Consider the following 25,326-nt stretch of genomic DNA (forward strand, 5'->3'; position numbering starts at 1 on the left):
ACCAGTTTTATCCTCCTTAAAGTTCTTTAAATCAGGCTTTAAATCTAAAAGCTAGGAAATGTGTTGTATTTTGGTCATTTCCTGGAAGTGAAGTGTTTCATAGTCAAATTGTGCCTGAAAAGAAACTGGTCTGGCAGCAAATGACAGCTCCTGGTTTCAAACCCTTGCTCTTTGCACAGAACAGACTGGGAGCTCCTGCTCTCCTGCTGAGCTCTTCCCTATTCAGGGGGAGCTTTCGGGGAAGTGTGAGCTATCTTGTGCTTTTCCAGCATAGCAGCACAGCAGACCATGCGAGAGGAACAAAAAAACCTCTAAACAATAGTATGGCAAACTTCATAGCTGCTGGTGACTCTGAATACACCATGCAGGAAAGAGCCAATTCAGATGCTGGCCAAAGTGAAATTCCACAACATGGTGCCAAATCTGATGAGTTTTTTGTTGTTGTTGTTTTTGCTTTGTTTGTTTGTTTGTTTGTAGACCTCAGCCTAATCTTTCTAGTGGTTACTTATAGGAATATAGAACATTACCTATAGAGTGGCAGAATTTTTAGTATTAATTACGAGCCCTGCATCATGGAGGCATCCAGCCCAATATCTACATCCAGCAGCACCTCCCCAGAACAAAGCAAAGACCCTTCCCTATTTCCCCTTTCAATTTTGTCGACCTTGAGCAGGAAAACAGCTCATGAGAAGAACAGGAAAGAAGAGGGGCTATAAAGTCCATGACAATTATGTTCAGGAAATGTAGGGGTACAAGAAGTGGAGTGTAAAGGAAAGATGTGCCATTGGGACAACTTCCTTAAGGAGAAAACAGTTTAAGTGTTTGCTGCTGGAAGTAGATGGCTTCAAGCTTGGAAACAACATTGATTAACATTCTAAGCAGCTCCGGCTGCCAGTGAGAAAGACAGATAATCTCACCTTGAGCCTCTGCATATTGTTGCTTTTCTGATTATTCTTCCACAGGGTCAGAAGGAAGTCATAATATTACAGTGCTGTTAGAGGTTTTTCATTCCAATTAAAAGGTGAGTCAGCAGCAATGTATTTCTTTCAACCTTGACAATTAGAACCAGCTATAATAGATTTGCTGTGTAAACATAAGAAAAACCCAGTCAAAATAATCTACTCATTATAGTTTGTTATCTAATGGATTTATTACACACATTTATTACAGGTATTTATTTTGTGCTGATTTATCAGTCCACTACTTGAGGAAATGACAGGAGAGCAAGAATCATAATCCAATTTCTAATTCTTCCTCCCAGGCTGGGGGTACAAGAAATTAAGGTAAGTGTGGGTATTTGACAGTCACACTACCTGGCATCATGCAGTGTGGAGTGATTGCTTTGTCCATTTCTTTCCCACCCGTGCAGAATAGAAGACCTCAATCTACCAAACAAAGGAATAAGGAAATCAGCAATCTAAAATCTAGGTATCTAAGCTGTGTTAGTCACATCAGCTTTCACTAGAGTCAATAGAGAAAGATTATCTTCTGAGATGATTAATCCGAGCCTGAGAGAGGTGTCTGAAACAGAAGGGATTTATCACACTCTCTGCTAACTAGAGAGGGAGCTTGGACAAGGAGGTCAGATTGAACATGTACCCTGTAGATAGCTAAGGTCAGGGAGATGAATGTTTGCCTACCCATTCTTTATCGAGGTGGACTCTCATTAGATGCACTTGTTGTATTTAGAGTAGCAGAGTTCTGTCTCTATTGCTGCACAGACAGCAAACTTCAGTAATATTAATCAGAAATGTCGCTAGTCCCTTATTCTGGACGTACCTCTCTGCAACTGTGTAATACAAACTGCACTATAACCAGCACCATTTCATCTCTCTGAAACACAATGACTTTGGCAGAGAAACACTGCAGCCATTTAAACCCTGGTGAAGCAGAAAGGAGTCAGAAGTCTTCACTTGCCTAAAGATGCAATGGAAAGAGATGGAGACGGAAACACATGAAAAAAAAAAGAGGGTTGCTCAAACTAAAAACACATGTTGAAAGTCATCTAAGCAACCCCCTTTGTTCAGTCAAAATTGGCTGGGAATGAGATTCGTCACTCAGATGAGCACAGGTAAGACAGCATTGTAATTATACATTGTTGTCATCTATAATATGGTTATTGGACCTTCCGCACATTGTAAATGAAGGCTTAGATTTTTATAAATCTTTTTGCTCCACGAATTCATAGGGATACTCCTGAGAAATACAAAGCTTATATTTATGCTTAAAATTGCAAGCGTGGTTTGCTTAAAAACTGATGAGTTACTGCAAAAGACAAAAGGGGCAGGTCAAAATTAGAAATGCCTAGCTAAGGCCCAGAAATCCCTCAGGGTTATAGCACAATACCTCTTTCTTCTTTCAAATAGGAAAGATCTATTCACAAGACTATGCTGGAACTGGTGCCACGCTCCTGAGCAGGGCCCATGAAAATGGCCAGGCTGCAAGGCATATTGAGTATGAGCTAAGGGCAAACCAGAGGTATCATCACAGCCTTCTGGTTCTGCTTCCTTCCCCTGCTCCTTCCCAGCCACCAAATGTGCCGCGTTTCATACAGAATCAGTTGGGGAATATGAGCAGCATCAGTTCAGTTTGGTAAAATCCAAGAGCACAACATTGCTTGTGCAAGGCAGGGACACCGGGACTCCCACTTGGTCTGACTTCTAAATGTCCAATATAAAAAAGATGAGTGTCTAGCAGGAATGTTCACATGATCTGGGACCTGGTGTAAAGACATTCACAAGGGACTTTCTGCAACCAGTGGCCACGGCTACACTGAGCTTTGTCATTCAAAATCTGTTCTACATGCTAGTCACATATTTCAGTAGCTCCCTGACTGGGTGTGAGTATCTCCAGTAAAAGCAGACTGTTTCAAATAAAATATGCCAGTGGGAATCAAAAGCAGAGTTTGGAGAGGGTCACACCTCAGGCCATGCTGGGTCTTCCTTAGGCATGTGTTTCCACTTCGAGTGAAGTTAGTCTGAAAGTTGTATGGAAATGGTAACCACCTCCTGCACATGCAGTGAACTTGAAATTTCTGTCAATTCTTTCCCTGGTTTAATGTTGAAGAAAGAATAACAATGCCTTTAATTGGTTCCTGTGTCCTGGGAGCTTCTGGTATGTAAGAAATACCTTGAGGAACTGGCTACTGATCTATTACAAAAAGTGAGCAAATTTAGCCAAAAATAAAAACCCCAAACAAAACATTTTCAGAAGAGTTCTGTGCACCAAGTGGTTTTCAGCCAGCTCCACCGCTAATATCAGGTTACGGCCTTTCATAACATTCTGCATTTCAGAAATCTTCTAATGTGCACATCCATTGTCCTGCAACAAGTTAACTTTCTTGCCTAGCTGCTTGTTACATCTGTCAATCATGTGTGAAAACCCATGCCAGAAAGTAATCTAATGCCGCAGTTGTACTCAATAGCAGTGATAAGGATGAACTATAAGGCTCAAAGGACTTTGGTGGCAGCAAACTATCCACAGCCTGAATCCCACCATTTCCTCTCAGGCTAACTTTCATTAAGCCTTTACCAGCAAAAGAAAAGAAGAGAACCTGAACAAAATAGAAAGAAACTAATATTAAAATGTGAACTTCTGACAAGAGATGAAGCAAGTATCTACTTGCACACAGGATTTTTTTCATAATCTTGCAGGGAGAGAGGAAGGTGGAGAAATTTAAGCAGAAGATATAATTCTCCATTTTCCATGTACTCTTGACTCCTATCTGTATTCCCAGAAATAAAACAAGCTTGCTCTGTTGCAAAACATGAATAGTTTTGCATTCAGTGGGCTGAGCCATGCAGGTGCCTCATGCTGGGACAGTTGGAACCCAGTGGGAAGGGATTTAAGAAAAAACCAAACAACAAAACAACAAAAACATACCTACCCCACTCCCCAAAAATAAATAAAAAATAAAAACCTGGGAAAGTAACAACTTTATTTAGGCTCTTTCCTGCCTTTATTTATACCTGAGCCACTGGGAACTATCTCACTTTACAGGGGAGGGAGACAGATGGAAAGATGTTCATGTTCTAATTTCTTTTTCCTTGTCTGACTACTAATATAATACATTTTATCAGCACATATATCTAAGGCCATCTCAACAAATGGATCACAACTACAGCTGGAAACAAATCAAACAAACTGCTCTACAATCAGTGGAGTTATTTGTGATTTAAACCAGTGAAGAGTATTTGCCATTATATTTCTTCCCTAACTTTCTAAGGAAGAATAATGTAGTAGTAGTAATAATAGTGATATACAGATGGAGAGGTGGGGGTTGGGGGAGAGAGCCTAAAAGCCCTCAAGATGCTGACCACTGGAATGAGACAGTGCACTCCCTCTTCAGCCTGTTCAGTAGAAAGTCTGGCCATGCTGGAGACCAGGGCTGCAGCTGTGATCAGATGAGCAAAATGCCAAGTGTGATGTGTGTATACCACCTACTGGGTGGCCTTGCTGCTTTACGCTCCACAAATCCAGACTAACGCACCCTTCTAGCTGTCAGATTTCCCCCACTGCACCTGAGGCAGGCTGATCACGACAAGACACCACTGTATCAGTCAAACAGGATGGCATCCTCATGGCCAGCATCACAAACAAGCCAAAAGAGGGATGTCTTGGCAATGTAATTTAGGTAATCTTCAGGAGAAAAACAAAACAAAACAGAACAAAAAGAATAGTAGCAGTAGTAAAGGAACAGAGGCATCTTAACACCCCTACCCTTTCCCATAAACCTGCATGTACAGCCTGCTGCAGTACCAGCTCAGAGGCTGGGAGCGATCTGGTTAATACGGTCACCTCCCTAAGGAGTCATGTTGGCCCACTCAGAGCTGGCTGCAGCACTTCTCAGCAGGGTGACACAGGATGCATACCCCCTCTTATTTTCCCAGGGTTTTCACAGCTCTTTTCAATTAGGACTGAGACAAAGCTAATTTATTAGATTAAATGCATACAGAAATTTCTCTTCCCCCTCTACCCCATGGAAAAGAAGTATTTGAAACAATGTCCAGAAATTTAGATACAAATACACTGTAGATTTTGACAGCAGTTTCAGCACCAGCAACTGGGTTCAGAATTTTTTTTCATAACTGGCTATCATATTGGCACCATGCATAGGTTTCCTGAGCTTTCTATCTGGAGGGAAAAAATGTAGGAGAAAAGATTTAATTAAAAAAAGAAGGGGGGGTGGGGATTGTGATCACTAACATAACACACATTTTAATTAATATTGGATTATGTTCCCCCAGAAATCATGCATGAAACATTTTAAATAGATACATATAAATAAGAAAGATCTTTCTTACCTGAGGGCAAATCTCTCATTTACCTAAATCAATACGTATTGATTTATGGATGATGTTTGTGTCTTTATGTATTACATCAGCTTGGACTGATCCCTTGGCTTTTCTTACTAGAGTCACTAGTTTGCCATAGAAGATAATATGCTTTGTTCAAATATGTGTTGAAGGCAACAGAAACACTGCTCAAACACGCATCATCATTCATTTTTCCTAGTCAATATTTAAGACAATAATACCTCAGGTTTAGGTGCTCATATAATTTAAATCAGACACAAATGCAAGTTCAGAAAAAAAAAAAAAAAAAAAAAAGGCCTGGATGGAAGGATGGACCACATGGAAAATCCAAGTGTGTGTGTAACCTAGATAGGTTTTGGCTTTACATTTCATGGAAAGGTTACCAAAATGTCAGCCTGTCACATCTTATTAACAGTAATAATAACAACTTACACTTTCAAAGGCAAATGCCATCTGTGGATCTTAAAGCTCTCAGCAAACATTAGCACACCAGCCCTGGAAAGACAATGCCTTGCTTTTTACCTAGGGAGAACCAAGGTAGAAGGAGCAGAAAGAAAGGACAAGGACTCCAGACATTGCCTGGAGATGTATCAGAGGTGAGAGCAGAGAGTGCAGAAAAGGCAGACCTCACAGAGGAAAACGTTGGAGTAGCCAAGGCAGAGTCAAGTGCTACTGGGGAAGGCTGTCTACTTATTTTGATACCTTTTATTTTTAAATCATATCCAGATATGGTGTAAATCACGGCTAAACTGGATTATACTAAAGTGCTATACGCAGTCCAGCCCAGTTGTCCAGTAAGTATCAGCAGAGATTGGTAACAGATTGGCAGTGGGTTTTTTGATCTGCTTCATTCTTTCCAAATGCTGCAGATGTCCTTTGCTTAATAAAGCCCCAACCAAAAGCAAATCCAGCAATAACTTTCACTAACTTGACTCTAATTGAACTGTCGTGCATGTAACCATTCCAGAGAAATGGTGATTCCCACAATCAGCTGAAAGGAAAGAGGCTGCAGGAAAAATAAGGCAGAGACACAGATAAGAAGATTTTATTCAGCTTTATTTGACAAGTTTTATTACACCGAGAAAACATAATGTATCTAATCTCTTTGCAGCTGTTGCAGCCCTTCAGCCTTTATTACTTAAATCCTATTAGATATAAAATTGTTTCTATTTGTCAACGGCATGATATCTTCTTTTATTATTATTATTATTATCATCAGAGAGTCTTGCAAGTATGGCCATGAACATAATTTCTAGTCCATCTTCTTACCAATAGTTAAGGTTACCCTGTAATGTTTGCCTGTTTAAATTACATACTTTTTCAAAAGGCCTGGAGAACGGTGTGCGTTGTTAGTATACACACAGTGGCACTAAATAAAGCTCAGCAAGTAACGAAAACCTCTGCAAACAAACCGGTATAGCTAATTATTTCTATTATGGGTGCTGCAATTCCAGTCATATTGGGCTCAGCTGTATACTTACCCACATGAAGACCTTGAAGCAAAGTCTTTCATAACTGTACACAGGTTTTTCAATTTGTCACTTGTATAACTTTAATTCCCTATTTTTCACAGAATGATGAAGGATATTCTTTTTCCAACAGGAATTCCCACTATTGCCAATAAATAATGCTGTTGCATTTCCTGTTTCTCTCCTTGTCCCTAGGATAACCCTCACTGTGATTCATCTGACCCTCTTTTAGTAGGATGAGAGGGGTGCTCCATCAAAGTGTCCCCTTGGAAGCGCAGTCTGGTGGCACATGGAAAGCCATGACAGTTCACCACCCAAAAGCCCTTCTCAGAAAGTATGTACACCTCATTTCCACTTGCACACCAATTCATTTTTGAGGCAAAATATTTTACCTTCGGGGAAAGTGAATTGTTAGCTTCACTGCCAATGAAAGTCAGAACACGTCAACATTAAAACTCTGTTACAGCTGTTTTCAACAGATGATTTTTGAACAGATGTTCTTGCAGTGTCAGCAGGTTAGGGCAGAGAAATGGTAGGAGAAACATTAAGGCATTGTATCTTGCCCACAAACCTCCAGGAGAATAGAATTTAACATTAGCATCTCCCCAGATGCCTGCTCTTGGCTGCACTGGGAGCATCATATTCATCCTGCTAAAAAGGGCACTTTCATGCTGAACAAAATTAGTATTTGAGATTCCTAGTGCCATAAAAGTTTAACAAATGAGTAAGACACTGATTCTGGATGCATAACAATAAGGAGGGGGAGTTGTTTTCTCTTTTGCCTATTGTTTTTTATTGATATTGTAATCTCTTTCTCACTTTTTATTAGTTTAATTTTCTTGTGTGTAATTTTGTTTTTATGGAGCAGATTCGTCCCTGCTGTACCTCTGGTAGGATTTCAGGAGAGACAAAGACATCTCTTTGTTTTTTCAAGAGATAAATAAAACATTAATACCTTTCTCAAAGCTTTCATATTTAGATGTTATGGGTAATTTTTCTGTAGCTTCTCTTTATTGACTATAATAGTCATGGCCAAGATGCAGCTCACGGGTAGTTCATGATCTGCTTGCTTATCAAATGTTCTGATTTTCTGACTGCATATTTTCATATGCTGAAATGTGAAAGGCATTAATTTTGGACAGCAATATGTATGGAAATGAAATGAAAAGTTCAGGAGCTAAGAGTCTCTGCCTCAAGCAGGAACAAGACACTGTGAGGCAGCTGATCTCTGGTAACTCACTTCCAGAGGAGGCAAAAGCTTTTCCCTTGCAGCTCTCCTGCTGTACAGCATGCAGTGTCTCACAAAATAAACTCCGTCAAGCCAGCGGCCAACATACTAGAATGATGGGCAGCCCACCAAGGTGGGTAGCAGGGAGTCAAGAAGCTGGATGAGATCACAGACATAAGACTGAACACATCCAGAAACAATCATATTTTCCAAGAGGAAAAAAAAAAAATAAAAAATGTACAGGCAAAAGTAGGTAGGGGTATGTTTTGGAGAGGTGGAAGTCATACAATTCATGAAACTGAGAATCTTGGTAAGTCATGGCAAGTAAATCTTACATCTTAAGGATCTTACATTAATCTTTTCTTTTAGTGAACTATTGGATCTATGTTTTCAGGCTGTATTTCTGACAGTCAACCACGGTTTAGAGATAGAAAGTCCAAGGAGTGACTACAGAAAGCCACGATAATGCAGACACAATCAGAACTGAACTGCTGAAGGAGATGGATCTCTTCCAAGCACATAGGTCTAAAGAAAAACCTGAGCACCTAAAACAGGACTTGAAAGCTTTCTTCATTTCTAAATCTTAAGCTGTGAAATAACACTAATTAAGCAATCTAGTTTTTGCAGCATCTGATCTCATTAGGCATTTGTATTTTTGATCCAAAAATTCCCAGGGTGGGTTTTTAACAAGCTATGACCACCTAGACTGTTTGTGTGCTGCCCACTCTTTGTGCAAGGAAAACAAAGGACATGTGCAAGGACACCCTTCAAAGATCTCCAACCAAAGCCCATGTGGTGGTTTCACACTGATGGGCAGCTAAGCTCCACCATGCTGCTCCCTTACTTCCCTTCCTCTAAAGGACAGGAGGATAAAATATGATGAAAACTGGCTCATGGATTGAGATAAGGACAGGGAGATCACTCACCAATCATAATCGCAGTCAAAACAGACTCCACATAGGGAGATTAATGTAACGTATTGCTTATTGCTAATAATAGACTAGAGCAGTGAGAAACTAAAAACAAACTAAAAATACCTCCTCACCCTACCCCCATCCACCCTCCTCTACTTCCTCCCCCAAGCAGCACAGCGGAATGGGGGCTATGGTCAGTCCGTGATGCTTTTTGTCCCACCATTGTGCTCTGAGGGATGCACACAAAGACACCTACCTTCCTGGGGTAAATTCAACAGGACAAGCAAGGTCAAAGCATCAGTGTACTGAAGGAAGAACACGACTCTGTAGTGCAACAGTATATAGGAGGGGGTATTGGAGGCGACTGAGTCACATAGGCATTTTCTGTTGATTTATATCTCATTTATATATATCCAACAAAATTTAATGTAAAGTGCATTCCCAGTTTCTAGATCACTGAGTTATGCTCTTCCTTGCTTTTCTTTCCATCCCCTGGCAACAGGGCTGTTTGGTGCTGGGTTGGTGCCTATTTTGCTCAGAGACCCAGGCAAGTGAATTCAAATAAACGTAACCCATTCAAAATGACAGTGCTCATTACAAGTGGTTGCTAAAACCAGAGAGCATGGAGTGTTGTGTCTGGAAGCCACTGAATTGTTATGAAAAAGCAGTGTTTCTCCTCCTAGAACATTCAATGACTCAGTTTTCCTATTTTCTGTGCTTGAGTGAACATGCTGAAACTACTTTCCAATTAATAAGTGATGAGCTTTTGTTAGACTTTTCAACACTACAGACATGTTTTTAAGCACACCTGAAGTTTAATCATATAACTCCATCCTCTAAAGGTGAATTTATCCATACCATGATCACAATTCACAGTCTTTACAACATGAAGACCACAGGAAGAAGAGTGAACATCCAAGGGTCTTCTTGAGATTCCAGACAACTATAGCAGGATTTTTTTCAGTTGGTTAGGTATTTTTTCAGTTTTGTTTGTACAAAATGATAGTGTTTCTATTGTGTGTTAGGAGCAAACAAATAAAACATGGCATGCACCAGAGTATTATTCTGAGTATTAGCAGAATATAACATTTGTGCTTTGATATTTGATGCATTACACTCAGAGTGTGTCATTCAGTTTTTCAGAATCTAAAAATAAAAATAAAAAATGAGTAGTACTCTGAGCATGTGGCACAGTGCCAACTGTCCATAACTGGGACATTAAATAATTATACAGTACTTAGTACAGACAAACTTCAGTGCAAGCATTAACGAACAAATCTTTGTAATGCTTCTCTGAGAAAGAAACTGTATCCTCACTTTGCAGATGGAAAACTAAAAAGGCAAAATCTTTATTGTTCTGTAATAGCTATTACCAAATGATTATACTGTCAATCATTCATTCCAGCTTGCTTACACAAAGCATAATGCAAAAATTAGATGTGGTTTATGCTAAAAAAAAAATCTCAAAACTTAAAAACATAACTTTAAAAAAAAAAAAGTAAAAACTCTGCTTTTCTCTTAGGTCTGGATTTAGGCTAGAAATCTGCAAGAAACGAACGTATGTTATCAAAGACAGTATTATGCCCCCAGAATGATAACATGACTTTACAGAGACTGAAGTACTACTTCTGAAATGAACCAAGTTTAGTCCATCAAAATAGCCTAATTAATTTAATAAGATTTAATAGCAAATAATTTTGCTCATCTCTGGAGCATTTGCAAAACTGACACATGAGATTTAATTATACAGAACCAAGATTTTCAGGGGAAGGACCAGTGTCATCTCCAGCTTATGCAACTTACACTGTTCATAAAGTATTTCTGAGCACTGATTCCCATTAAAGTTACATCTAACACAACATTTTTATATTGAGGCTACAGAAGTGAGTCATTTCTTTATCAATATGGGTTTCGGATACAGAGGACCCTTCAAAACTGTGCTCTGTGTAGCAGAGAATACTTCATCTTTCCTGTTTATGTTATGACAGTGTTTTCAAGACCGCCACAGACCTGTGCCAGGTTTCAGCATACATTTCTCGTAAGTAATAGGATGGCTTAAAATAACTTGGAAGCCTAATCTAAATCATCAGAGCTGCTGAAAGAAATAATTTCACTGCACCTGGTAGTGAATTCCTGCCCGTTCTTTGGTCCAGCCCTTGCTGTGCCATGAGAGGGATGAGGGCACTCAGGAGAACACAGGTGTTTTTGTTGTTGCTGTCGGTTTGTTTGTTTGTTTGTTTTTTGTAAGATTTGTTTTTACCCATAGTAGCTCCCTGATCTGACTCATCGGACACCTACACCAGCATTGGGTCTGGCAAAAGAAGATGGGGGAACAAATAGTCTGTGATGAAATGAAAAGCAGCAGCACCCTTTTCTAGAGCAGCTTGGATTTAAACTGCATTAAATCCAACGCAAAACTGCAGCTATTGTGTCTGCCCCCCAATTAACAAAACAAACAATACAAAGGCAGCAGGAAAACAAATACGGCCAACAGTAAAATATCAGCTCAGTGATAGCTAAGAAAACCATACATCTCTCAGCTCTGTAATTCAGTCCTAATGAGCAGTCTGGCTGAAGCAACTGGGTATTAGATGATATTTGATTACTCATCAATTAATCAAATACATGGACAGTTTCACTAATTTTTCAGCCAAGAGGGGTTGTAGAGCTGTTACCATAAACACACATGGTAATGTTATGCAGTGATTCAGATAAAGAGATTTCAGTGAACTCAGCAGAGAAAGGATTTGGCCAAGGCTCAAAAGTATTCTTTTGTGGTTTAATGTGCCAAACAAGACTTGACTTTCTGGAAAACCACTGCGCTACTTTATTTTTATTATTTAACAAAACACCAAGGGTTTTGCTATCACCCCATTTGACAATCACTCCACTCCAGTTTTGTTTCTTATATATATATATATATATACATATACATATATATATATACACATACACACACAGACACACTTAACTGGTCCTTTTTTTTTTTCTATCAAAATTTCTTTTTAATTTTTTAATTTTTTTTTGAGTGTCTGACTTACAGAAAACCTGGCTTTCTATGCTGGTCAGACTTCTCTGTTTCACAGTGGATCTTATCTGAATTTAGCCAGCTTTATATACTGCTGTGCACTTAATTAGACTCTCCAACTGAGCTGCGTTTCATCAACATGTCAGCAAGGGATTTCAATGCTGGGAATGGTGGAATAAATTACTGATGCATTAACTAACTTGTATATCTGGTACAATAGCTATAGAAGGATAACTAGGAAAAAAATAATGGACCCAGATTTTTCTACTGGTTTTCAGTGCTGAGAACCAGGATGGCTTAGATTTCCTTTTCATCTTTTTAGAGTATTTTTGTTACATTTGTGATCCCCAATGCTGCACACTCCAGAAGCCTTCAGACATTTATCTTTCTTACTCCTTTGGCAGGCAGAAGACAAGCTCAGAGAGACTACAGGCTTTCAAAATCTAACTTGGGAGTGTAAGGTGTTAATCCCCTTTGATGTTTGCTTTCTGGTACCAGATATCACCCCAACTACTGGACAGTGTTAGGAAATATGCTTATGGCTTGGACACCCAACTCAGAAGACAGCATGTTAGCTTAAGCCGAGCTTGAGGCTGACCTTAGGTTACCAAGCCAATAAGAAGCTTTCAAATTTTTGGGGTGCTTTTGCCAGCTGAGAGTGGGAGGGCACTGAACACAAGAAGGTCAGCACTGCATCGCTTTGTTTCAGTGCACAGAAACCAGAGCTACAAGAGACACATTTTTTGCTGATCAAGATGGTCCAGCTTGATGTAAAGACAAAAGTGCATTTTTAAGCCTCATTTGACTCTGTACCTATTCTAACAGCACAGGAAGCTACCTTGATGTGGTGTGCAAGCCCACTGCATGAAAATTTGGTGTATATTAGGTCGTACTTTGTGCAGTGTGCACGATAAAATAAAAAGCAGAGTGCAGCAGTAAAGGTTGCCTGAGAAGCCTTAACTCTGCCCCATGCAGACTCATTGTATAGCTCAATCTTTAAAAGTACTACCTTTGTTAGAGTTAAAATGCTGCACTGAGATTACAGTCCACAGATTTTAACCATGTAAATATGTTCTTTCTCATTTAGTACACTACTAGATTTTCCTCTTATACGCAAACAATATTTTCATTAGCATTTTCCCAGAAAATCTAGCTGATTTTTTAAAGAACTTTTTTTTTATTACAAAATGTTGATTTCTGACTGAAGAACAGCTTTCAGTTTTGAAAAATGAAGAGTAACAAAATTTCAATCACTTTTCCCAGATTATTCCTTTCTGAGGGAATTTTTGCAAGCTTATTTTATACATGCGAGACTATAAAGCAGCAAATACTAACAACTGAAATATGTTGCTGCTCAATAAACTATCTGCCTTATGTCTTTCACATGAACCCAACTGCAGCATAGTTTTGAGACTTAAGTAGCTGAACTTGAGGGGATAGTAGCAAGGAATGACTGTCAAATGGAAGTCAGCATCCCTTTTATACACACACACACACTTAGGAAGCCCTTCCTTGTAGAAAGAAACAGATGATGAACTAAGAAGCAGACATGCCAGCAAGCTAGCAGAGAAAATAAATCCATTACATGAGCTATGTGGTAAACACACACTGGCAGAGAGTAATAAAAAAAACATTTCTTTCTATGTGAGAGGCAATTATGGGGGAAGAATGGAAACTGGTAGGGTACTGACCGACTTACTTATGGTAAATTGGAGGCTGGCAGTGACATGTATCCATCAGAGATAACTGGATCAGTAAGGTAACAAGGTGGTGGTGGTGGTGGGTAGTTATTCCCCACCATACAACAGTTCTGTACGTGGATCCCAATGGCAAATATTCAAACTCAAGATAGTTTCCTGGATATAACATTTCAAAGAGCCCATCACCTTTACAAAAATTTAACTGACAAAAATTACACCACCCAGCAGAAAGCATCTGCTTCTTCCCTTGCACAATATGGCAGCACTTTAACAGCATGACTATCATCAGTCTAGGCTCCATAAGGAAAAGGCGTTATTACATACACTTAACATTTCAGGAGGAACTGGTATAATCAGATGATGACTGCTCAGATTTCAGCTTTCACTCTTCCAAAGTTTTCAAAATAACAACAATTCAGTAATCCCCAAATGACTGTCTCTCTGTCAAAGTACGAAACAGAATGATGATAAAGCCCCCAGTGAGTCTTTTTTTTTGAAAGGGTCTTTCACTGGCTTAAGAAATACTTTGCCATTTTCTGTCCCAGCTATTTGCACTCAGATATGTTTGGGGATAATTTCACTTCAGACCCTGCAGCAGACGTCGAGCAAATAGAATGTATTGGCTGTGAATAGCTTTTATGTTCACCTCTCCCCATATTAACATTTAAATTATCTGGTCCCCTTGCTGGGTTTGATGGGATCTTTCTGACTAATGACCAAAGAGAAGTCTGAAAGCTTTCTCATTAGGTGGAGTGCTCCCCAATCACAAATACATCATTGAATATCCTCATATGTAGGTAAGTGTATTACCTAAGGGAAAAGTTCTGTAAAAAAGCAGCAGATCAGTAACACCCATCATCCAGTGGCATTGGTTCAGCCGTGAAATTCTCATGTCACCTCATGAGGGCTGCTGGATTAGGCTTGAAGGTTTCTCCAGTCACATAAACCCCGGTCCTGACCCTGCTTAGTTTGCAAAATCTGAGATCATTATTCAAGTAGCACAGCTTCAGGCTTATTGTGACTCTAAAATGTCTGCAGGGAGGAGGTGAATTGAAAAAAAAAAGTCATTCACTGAGCATGTTCTCTAGGCTGTCCTAAAGACAAATTTGCAAAGAACTTTCCTCTGAATGTTGATGTTAATATGTAACATGACAGATTAGCACTATAGGTTTGGGTAATGTAAAGACAAAAATTCATCTAGTTGGCAACTTTTTCCATTTTTTTTTCCTCAGATAATAGTATACTTTCAAAGGTTGGTAAATGCTCATAGCATCACTTCCCAAGCTGTGTTTTGTTTCTAAAGTACAGTATTTGCAGGAAGAAGTGAAGAAGATACAGGTTTCTTTTTCAATACTTTTTTTCCAGTTTTCCCCCAAAGCCAGACAAATCAATGATTTCCACAACATCCTTCAAGCATTTTCACAACTACCCCTTGCATGAAAAATCATACCCTGTTTGTTTTGAATGTGGCCTTCACTCTTTTCATTTACCACTCCTTGCTCCCTTTTTCCCTTGTGCCTGTTCCTCATGGAAATCTGTCTTTGGTAATGTGACACAGCTATGCAAGAGGAAGATGAATTTTGGGGGTTGGTAGTACAAGAAGAGACATTAAAATGCTGCCCATGGAAAATTTGCCTTCCCCAGCCCTTTCAAGTTACTTGAACCATGAAATTTAAGCTTCACGTAGTAGGCTGAGTGATGGTCATAAGCATATACGCATGCCCAAACCTATGGAGGCGATGCTCACGTCTGTAACTGTCTCGGGAGCAGGAGGGAGGCTGTTGTGTGGTGGACACCCCTGGGATACTGAGTGAGCAGCAGTGAGGTGGGAGGCAGGAGCCAACCATGAGGAACTCCATTTCCGCAAGAGAAACTCAGATAGAAAGGTAGCTATTTTTGAAAACAAGTACAGAAGAGATAAATAGCAGGTGCTGCCAGAAGCCTTTACACAGACGCAGGCTGATGTCCCATTCTATCATCTTGCTGGGCATTAAACACCTCTCTTGCCAGCATGGAGTGCCAGACCCTTCCTGTGGCTCCAGGGACACTTCAATTCATATAGAATCACATGTCTTTCCCAGGGAGCCGAAGTGCCTCTGTCATTCTCCCTTTCTTCCCGTGTGGAGGTCAGGATGAGCTGGGCATTTGTCACTTCTGGCTCCAGCTAGTTCAAACCCACAGTCTGTCTCTTCCATATTTCAGGCCACTGCTTTGTTATCATCTCAATCCCCACCTCCTTCCAGTGCCAATGTAAGGCTTTGGTATCATCCTGCAAAGCACTGAAAAGATCAGAACAAAACAGATTTAGAGACTACATTTGAGTGTAGCTGAGACTGCTGGGGTCCTTTGGGATGAAATGAATGAGGAAGCCTGGCACAGTCTGTGAGTGAATTAAGGGTGATGGATACCCTGGCTGAAGGATCTGGGCACTGCAAAACTCCTAGAGAAAGGGGAAAAGAAACAGAGCTTCTTCACCTTCAGGAAGCATTTCAATGTTCCTTGGGTGATAAAGTCTTTCCATTTTAGCAATATTCTTAACTTCCACCTTAGCATCACGAGCCTTCCTTTTCCCTCCTCCAAGATCCCATTCTAACTATGAAGAGAAATGAAACAGCAAGTCAGTGCCGCTGTCAGAATTTACCTTAATGACATCTACTGTCTTCCATGACAGATACTGACCAGATACAAAAATAAAATTAATGTAAACGCGGCAGAAGAATCTGCCATTAATTTAGTGAAATGATAACATGAGAATAATTTCTCAACATTTGTAATCCTTCTCAATGGCTCTGGCTTTCCAACCTGACCTAGATGATGCCTGAGTGCAGCACTGCCCTCTCCTGGATGTTGAATGCCCTGGATGTTGAATGCTCTTCAGACCCTTATAAGCAGTTAAACCCGGGAAGTATCATTGGAGATGGGAGGAAAAAAAAAAGAAAAAAAAAAAAAAAGGGTTTCAGGGTTTCACACAAATATGAGTTAACCTTTCTCAGGAAATCATTTGTGCTGGTGTGGGTTGCACAAACTGCCCCAAATCCTTCTCTATGTCGCTGCTCAAAGATCAGTCCCAAAGGTGCCTGAAGAAGTTAATGAGATGACAATTTCTAAAGGTTGTGTGCTGAGTTTTCTGGTGACACATGGAGCACACCTGAGAGAGCCTTGCTTTGTCTTACTGTGAAAGTGGTGTAGATGTTGGGAGAAAGCTTCCAGTCAACCCAAAGAACATCCTTCTGCAAACACCCACCTTATCCCAGCCACTCACACTCAGCACTGCAAACATTCACGAAATCAGTGACTGAGTCAACACTCCAAACAAAATGAATCGCCGACCAAAACAGTGATTTTAGTCAACAGCTTAACATAGGGAATATAGGATTCCCCAGCAATTCCTGGTAACCAGACTTCTTGTTGGAAGAGGTCTTCTGATTATTTTGAATGTATCTTGTCATCACTGCCCCACCTTGGCCTCACTCAGCAGAATTCTGGGAAATATCTCTAAGTATAGCAGGAGATACTCAACAACGATTCTTTACCTTCTGTACTGGGCTGCTATCACATTATTCTCTATTTTAAAGTATCTGAGCTCAGAAAAGAGAAGTTCAAGAAAGAAGGATAAGAGACATCAGAGATGGTCTGAAAAACAACCCAGCAGCTGTTCAGCCAATGTGCACTGTATACAAATGTTGGAGTTTATTCCTATTTTCTTCCAAAGCCTTAGTTTTCATCCAGTTTTACTGTCAAATGACAAACAGCAAGGAACAGCCACAACACCCCACCTCCAGCTGTGATAATTAATAACCTGTCAAGACAGGGATCTGGCTGCCTTAGGAAATCTAATGCCTGGCTAGAGGCAGTGAAAAATACTGAAAAAAACACAAGGAAGGAAAAAAGTGCACAATTAAGAAGCTATGATCAATAGGGAAAACAACACCAAACCACATCTTAAATAAAATAATCTCTTTCTATATGCATATATATTTAAATGGAGTTAAAGCTTGTTCAAGGACTCTGTTTTCAAAGTAGAACAAAATCCTTAGGGTAAGAGTTCTATGTAAATGCAAACTGTTCCTATGATTTCCAATGCAATTGTGAAGACTGCTCTGACGTTCTTATTCCTGCAAAATTCTTTCCACTTATAACTAGAACTCACTGAAGTTCACAGAAAGTCTTCCATTGATTTTGGCAGTCTTTGGATTTTGAATGAAACAGATTTAATTCACTTTAATATTGAATATTCATTTTGAAATTGGGTGAAGAGAGTTAATTTTTGATGTCCCCTTTTGAAGAGCTGATCCATCCCTTTAGCATTACAGGATCTAAATCTCACGATCAAGCCACACTGTACTGAGTAACTAAAACTGCTTAATGGCCTACATGGCAAATGCTAAAATAACAAAAAATATGTTTTGGTCTGGACAAACACAGCTTTGTCTTTTATCCCATGCCTTTAGACAAAAATATCTCTCTTTTAACCCTTGTCATCACCAGCCCATCAAAAGGGGCCGATTATAAAGTCTTCTTGCTGGGGAAACTCAATACTAGAACATCATTATCAAAACATTCAAAATCAGTCTGAGTAATGAGCTGAATAAGCCTACTGAGGACATCAGTTATGCAAACAGAGCTGGAAAATATACAAACAGATTTTTCAGCAAAATATATATGACAATTTTTTATTCAGGAATGTTCCATAATGAAAACAAAAGGCACTGTTTTACCCAAAGGAAGACTCAGTATGTAGGCATCCTTTAAAGAAAACATACATATTTATCTACATTCTTAGAGAGAAAAAGTGAAAAGCCTTTCCTGCACACAAAAAATGAAGTTGAAATAGATCTTCTATTTGAGATTTGTGTCACTTGAGAGTTAAAGGCAGGCACACATAGGGGGAAGCAGTTTTCCAATTTCATGTTGCAAAGCACCCAGCCCTCTAAGGAAATACGAGAAGAACACAGCAACTAATTGAAACTACCAGACAGCTTTGACTAAGTGGGATGTGATTAGTAAACTGGAACTTATCCAGAGCATCCTGTTCCGCATTTCCATTCTGCTCTCTCTCTTCATCCTCTTAAAGCACCTAACTGTAATATAACCCTATACAGGTTTATTGTTTTACTCAGCTTTTCTTTCCACTGAAAATAATTGCATATGGAAAACACCTGTTAATTGACTGTGCTAATTTAAAAGGAAAAAAAAATCCAATTTAACTTTGCAACATGTCTCCATTAAGATGATGTTACAAGTTTTAATTAATATCTTGATTAGATACTATTATTCGTAGTTGTATTCCAGTCATTGAGATCAGATCTTCATCGTGATATTGCTATTTTGACACAGAGAAAAAATGACTTGTTAGGTACGGCGTTCTTCTTCCTAAGACATGTAAATCAGAGTTAAGCTAATTGAAAGCACTGGTGTGATTAAACTGGTGGGGGTAGCAGTCCTTGTTTGCAGTTTGGTAGGGTGTAAATTTATCTTGATGACAACAGCAAATAACATATCCAAGAGAGATTAACAAACAAAACTAAATGAAACAATTAATAGCATTATTTGCTCAGTAATACCTGCAGTGTGAACTTCAGCCCATGGTGAATCATCTGCAGCACTTGGCTTATGAGCAACTAGATGAAATATTAGCTCCCATCAGAGTAACCCTGACTACAATCTTTATTTTTATGATAAGAAGCACTCAACCTGATATCAGAACAGCTGTAAGCAAGCAGAGTCAGGGCCCTTTTCCTCCCAAATACCTCACAAGAGTAGTATCCTTGATTTCCAAAGAATCCCCTCCAAAGTCTGTAACACATGCAAGGAATTTAAGTTTTCTTAAAATCCTGGCCATGCAGCCCCATTACAAGGGAAGACCCCACATTTCATCCCCCAGACCCCATGCAGAGTCTTGCTGGTGTTTCAAGATTGAGTTTGGCAATGTTGGCCCAGAGGACAATCTCATAAATGGGGCCAGAGTCTGCCCTGGCAGACACAATGCACCCTTGGCTCCATATGCATGATTACATGCTCTGGGAAACATAAAAATACCCAGAACAGGTTGGTTTTGGGCTGCCTAAAGGTTTGGAAAAGCAGCCAGTGAGGCTGTTTTCTAGTCCAACAGCAGGCAGATCGGGAAACTCCCCCTGCTCCAAGGTAGGTTCTTAGAACAGGAAGTTGGTGGGGCCAGGGCCTGCTGCGGTGTCTGCGGGCGGGATGGCCTGCAGGCCCGAGCCTTGTCTCCTCCTGCTCGTTCTGGTCATGCTTTGTTTCCCCACACAGCACTGCACATGGCCCGCTGCTGTGTGGGTATTAAATGAGCAGAAAAGACTCAATTTCCTCCTGTCAGGGTTTTCCGTGCTGCTGACAAGCAGTAGTCGACTGACATTTAAGTGGGAAAAGCTTGGCTTTGAAGCCTCAGCGGATCCTTGCCCTATTGCTTCTCACTCCCTGGCTTTGTTCACATAGAACAGGCTGAAATGTGCTGCCAATCATAGCAGAGGGTGAAAACTCCTCTGCAGCATTCAGCCAGCTGGAGACACTTATCCTGACCTGCTCTCAGAGGAAACAGAAGCACTGGATGCATCTCTGTGGGCAGGGAGAGGATGCTGACTTCTCATTTTGTGCCAGCACTTTCAAGAGGCTTAAAGACAGACTTCAGAAAGGAAAAAAAAGACTTTTTTTTTTTTTTTAAGTAAAGAACTGGTGAGTGTAGTATTATTAGCCAAACTTAGCCAAGAGAATAACCAAATAAAAATCACATACTGAAAAGCATTCTCTAATTTAGGTAAGATGTTGACTATGCAATTAAGAACACTAAAGAATTCTCCTGTTTTCATCATTCTGTTTCCTTCTCCAGAAAAGGAACAATGACAACAACAACAACAAAGAGAAATAAGTGGGAAAAAAAGCCCAGTTTACCTAAACTATTCTTCAATGGAGGGAAAGAACAGTGGGAGTTCAAAAATGGCAGGAGTCAGACTCCCAAAAGGGAAATTTTATCCGAGTTCATGCTGGAGAACTTGGGATGGATACAAAGGGGTAATAACAAGGACCTGAGGTCCTCCAATTGAAATTTAAATTTCAGAATACTCCTGATTCTGGGTGGCTGCAGTTTGTGACCTCAGGAGCTATCCCCTTGGGCGAACCTTCTCCCTCTCTCTGCTCTGCTCTGATCTCATCACACGTGCTTAACGCACACCAGCGGGATCAGGCCCTCATGAAATACAACACAAAGGTTTGAAAAGCATCAGTTAGACCTTGAAAGATATGAATACATAACATTCTCCTAATACCCCTCTCCCCTGGTTTATGTACCTTTAGGATTCACCTTTTCTAACATATCTGCAAAGACAATATTCACAAGATACCTATTCTAAATTGACAGCAGATGTTCCGAATACACATATAACTTCATAACTGAAGCTATGTAAAACACCCATGAATTTGAATGATTTTTTAAAGGTATTTAAGGTGGATCCAGGGGGACTCAGGATGAATCTGCAGGACTTTTCTTCTGCCCCAGAATGCCTTTGTTATGGCCACAGATTTCTCTAATAGAAAAATGTCTGTTCCCTGCTCACCCTATCCTCACCTAGGAGGAAAGATCCAAACAAACACTCAGAGCAATTGCCACTATGCAGCCTTTGAACAAGAATGATGGATGTATTGGAAATGTTTGCACACAGGATGCCCAATACTGAACTCTGTATAACACTTCCCTGCAACAATGAAAAAAAAACATTTACGTCACCTCAGAAAAGAGATTGTGTTGGTTTTTGTTCCGGACTTAAGAAAACCTTTACCCATCTTTATGCTTTTCTTTTCCTAAATAATTGTTTCTTTCTCAGCTCCTTAAATCAATTCAGCCTGTCACCTCTTTACAAACTCCTTCCTCTCCAAATAATGGCTGCATTCTGCTTTGGGATCACCCTAGCAATATAAATGTTCAGTCTGCCTTGTAGGTTTTTTTTTTCTTTACCTTCTTTTACTTTTTAAAATTATTTTTTAACTCTCCATTCAAACTTGTGTACATGCTCTCTCTCTTTTCTTCTGTTACCTAACACATTTAACCAATTGGCCCAAGTAGTGTTTGGATTTATTTCCCCATGCACCAGACTTTAAAAGGTCCCGAGATTTCATTTCATTTAAGCCTGTATCTCAGAATAGAAAGTGCTTCATTTATACAATTAACCCTCCTGTAAAGACAACTACTACTTCCTCCCCAGGAGAAGAGTGAAGGTGTTAGAACAGTCAACTTTGCAAACATGAAAGATTCTCTTATTTGTTTGATGCCTCAGTTCCTTGGACATTCTCAGATGAAATAGAAGAGGTTCTCATTACCATGGTGAGATGTCTGTCAGCTCTGAAAAAAATGTTCTTGGGCTTTATTTAAAAAAAAAAAAAAAAAAAAAAAAAAAAGGAAAGAAAGAAAAGAAAGAAAAGCCCCATGTCTAAACAGAGTGGTTTGCCCATGAAAATACCTCAGAACCCAGGTTGCAGTGATGCCCACAGATACATAGGAGGAGTTAGGAGTCTGGGAAGGGGAACTGGGAGAAAGTTCTCTAAATATTGATTCAAAGCCTGCATGCCTCCTTCTATGTGTGATTAATAATCATGGATCTTTACTGAGAGTACAGAGTACTTAATTAAAAAGGAAACAACATCTGAGAAAAAAAATCATTCTTCTCTACGAGGTCAAGCAGAGGAATAGAAGGAATGGTAGTGGGACGACCATGTTTTAAGACAAAAATTCAGGTGCCAGACCACCTGAGCCCAAGATCTCCACTTTCAATCCCCTCCAACACCTTGATGAAACATTAAACCTCTGCTATGCGTCTGGTCAGACTGGGCAATACCAATCGGTTATGGTTCTCTCCTTGCCTTAATATAATATTTGAGGGATTATTTTGCTGTTGCACAGAGAAATATAAGACAACTTAGTTTATATAAAATAAGCTAGTACTGCAGAGCTAATAGAAAAATAAATAAATGAAATGTTATTTGTCTCCCTAGAGAAAATGTTATGACTTTGAACACACACACATGGATCTGCTAAGTAATAAGGTAGCATCTTTTCCCTGCAATGATTTTCATGCTAATAATCTCAGTTTGAATAACCAATCCACAAGCAAGCATGTTGCTTTTATTAACATTTATGCTTATTCAACAAAAATAAAGTTTACTTAGCCTTTGTCCTTGAAATAATATTTCTCCCATGCTAAGAAATATTCAGCAAGCAATACACATGTAAATACATCAAAATAAAAAAGCTAGGTTTCATTCCTTATAAAGGAATAGAAATAATTTTATTGCCATAGGCCATCTCAAAATTCCAGGCATTTTTCTGAGCAAACTCAAGAGTACACAAAGAATTTTGAAATAATTTATTGGAAATAATTCTCATGATTCTAAAAGTATATTAGCAAAAGTTCCCTCAGGACCCTGGGATACATATAATTGGGCCCTATAGATTTGTACCTGTTCAGTTTCATCTGGTGGGCTCAAAATGGCTCTTTGCTTACAGTGGAACGGAATGTGCTTCCCCAGCCCCTGCCAAAAGGTTCAGGGACTTGAGACATGGAATGTCCGACTGCCATTGAAGACTGAGGCATAGAACTTGAGTACCTTAGCCTTCTTCATGTCTATTGTTACCAGTTCTCCCTTCTCATTTATCAGAGGAGGTACGCTCTCCTTGTGCTTTCTGAGAAATGTTCCTATAGTATCCCTTCTTGCTATTCTTCGCATTTCTTGCTAAGCTTAGTCCCATCTGAGCCTTGGCTTTTCTGATCCCATCCCTACACACCCAGATGGCATCTCTGTACTCTTCCCAGGCCACATGCCCCTGCTTCCTCTGCCCGTGCATTTCCTTCTTGCACCTCAGTTTGACCAGCAGGTCCTTGCTCAGCCGTGCTACTTTCCTGCCTTCCCTGATTGTTTTATTACACATGGGGATGGAGAGCTCTTGCACTATAAGAAAGGCATCCTTAAAGAGTTGCCAGCTGCAATCAGTTCCTGATTGAGATTATTTTGCTTTGTTTAAAGGAAAGACTAAAAGTTACACATTCATGTGCTGCCTGAAAGGGTTTTATGGACCATCATTTGTCTGCAACAATTACATTACAACAAAATGCATTGAAAGACAGACACAAAGCCTTCTTAGCTTTATGTTAGGGATTCAAACTTAATAGCAATTTACATTCCTGTAGCACCTAAGGATTAAAGCAGTTTTAGGGACAAGATTGAATCTATGCTTGCAATCCCTTTTGAGCTTAAGACATTTACTGAAACAAGCATGTGAGAGCATTCGCCATGGCTAAAATCCCCTTACATCATGTGACTGCAGAAAATTATTGCGAGCTGGGGCAGTATTGTGTATTATTCCTTTTATTCAAAAGCATAGGTGGGATTTTGGCAGTCCTCAGCACAGAAAATGCCTTGATTGCAGCTGTTGGATAGCATTGTCTTGGAAAAACTTATGTCTCAGTCCCCTAGTGTTTGAGGGGGAGGGGAAGAAGGAGACTTCTGCTCCATTTCTTATTTTACCAAAATATAAACAGAACAGGAGATAACAGACCTATTCACAGACAAGATAACAGACATATGTTTCCAAATCTTCAGAATCCCAACTGGAGAAACTGGGGGGAGGAGGATCTATATGGCTGCTGCTTCTCCTTTTGAATACCATATTTGATACTAAAGTACTGACACATTTTTAGGACAAGCTCTGTGAATACATAGTAATTTGTTCATCCACGCTGATCAGATATCAGCTGATTCTGCCTGACAAAGGATTCATTAACTGTTATCCAAGTTTCTTTTTTTCCATGTGCTTTTGAGTTTGTTTCTTGCTCAGTTTGTGTAGTGCACTCAGATGTTTTCAGATAATTCCTCTAATAATTTAAGTAAATGCATAAACATATTGTAAGACCTGCAGGGATTTGCTTCAGGAGGTCAGGGTTTCCCCAGCTTAAAGTAGTGCATAATTGCCAACCAGAAGCAGCAACACAGCTGCTATGAGAGAGAGAGGCTCAGAGCTTGCATGCGTCCAAGATAACCAGGGTGAAAAAAGTCTCTTCAAGCAGCTGTTGTTTCATTGCTTGGCCACTCATCCCATGGCTGAGGATTATAATTAGCATTACAACCACAGGAGTTTTTTTCAGGTTCCACTGCAGCAGCATGAACCACAGTGGGCAGCACCTTTGGGAATGAGGATATGTAGTTTCACGGCAACAGAGGGATTACAGAGCATCCTTCAGTATCAGCCTACTCTGTATTTGTTACAAAGATTTAAGTACGACACAGAAAGCAGCATATACTGGTGAAATAAGCATGTCAGAAAAGGCTGCAGGGAATCGAATCAAAGCCCTCATATCTCAGTGCATCGTATACGCTTCCTGTCAGGCAGGAGCCTGTGTCTCACAAACACTAAATTGACTGAATCCTCACAACACTCCTATGAAATACGGCGTTGCTATTCCTATTTTACAAGTACAAGCAAGTACTATGTGAGCCACACAGAGCATCAAATCCAGAGTTATGCTGGGAATTCGATACCCAATTGTTGTTTATTTTGGTTGAAGTGAATGGAAACTGGAAATGAACTAAAGTCTTCTGAGTCCCAACCCACTGCCTACCAGATGATTTTTCTAAACATGTCTTTTATTTTATATCAAACACGAACT

At 39.8% G+C, this 25,326-nt stretch overlaps 1 long non-coding RNA gene across 3 annotated transcripts in view; it reads right to left on the minus strand.

Moving 5' to 3' along the window:
• Positions 1 to 25,326, minus strand: part of LOC308198433 — a 211,888-nt gene that overhangs the window by 109,488 nt on the left and 77,074 nt on the right. Inside the window, exon 4 of one of the 3 annotated variants that reach the window (XR_013953911.1) lies at positions 9,873 to 15,933. The exons of the other annotated variants lie outside the window; for them this stretch is intronic. This is a non-coding gene — a long non-coding RNA (uncharacterized lncRNA). Of the gene's footprint in view, positions 1 to 9,872; positions 15,934 to 25,326 lie in introns of those variants that run through there. 3 annotated transcript variants of the gene reach the window in all.

The sequence above is a fragment of the Anser brachyrhynchus genome, assembly GCF_964034855.1.
Source record: "Anser brachyrhynchus genome assembly, chromosome: 7".
Taxonomy (NCBI): domain Eukaryota; kingdom Metazoa; phylum Chordata; class Aves; order Anseriformes; family Anatidae; genus Anser; species Anser brachyrhynchus.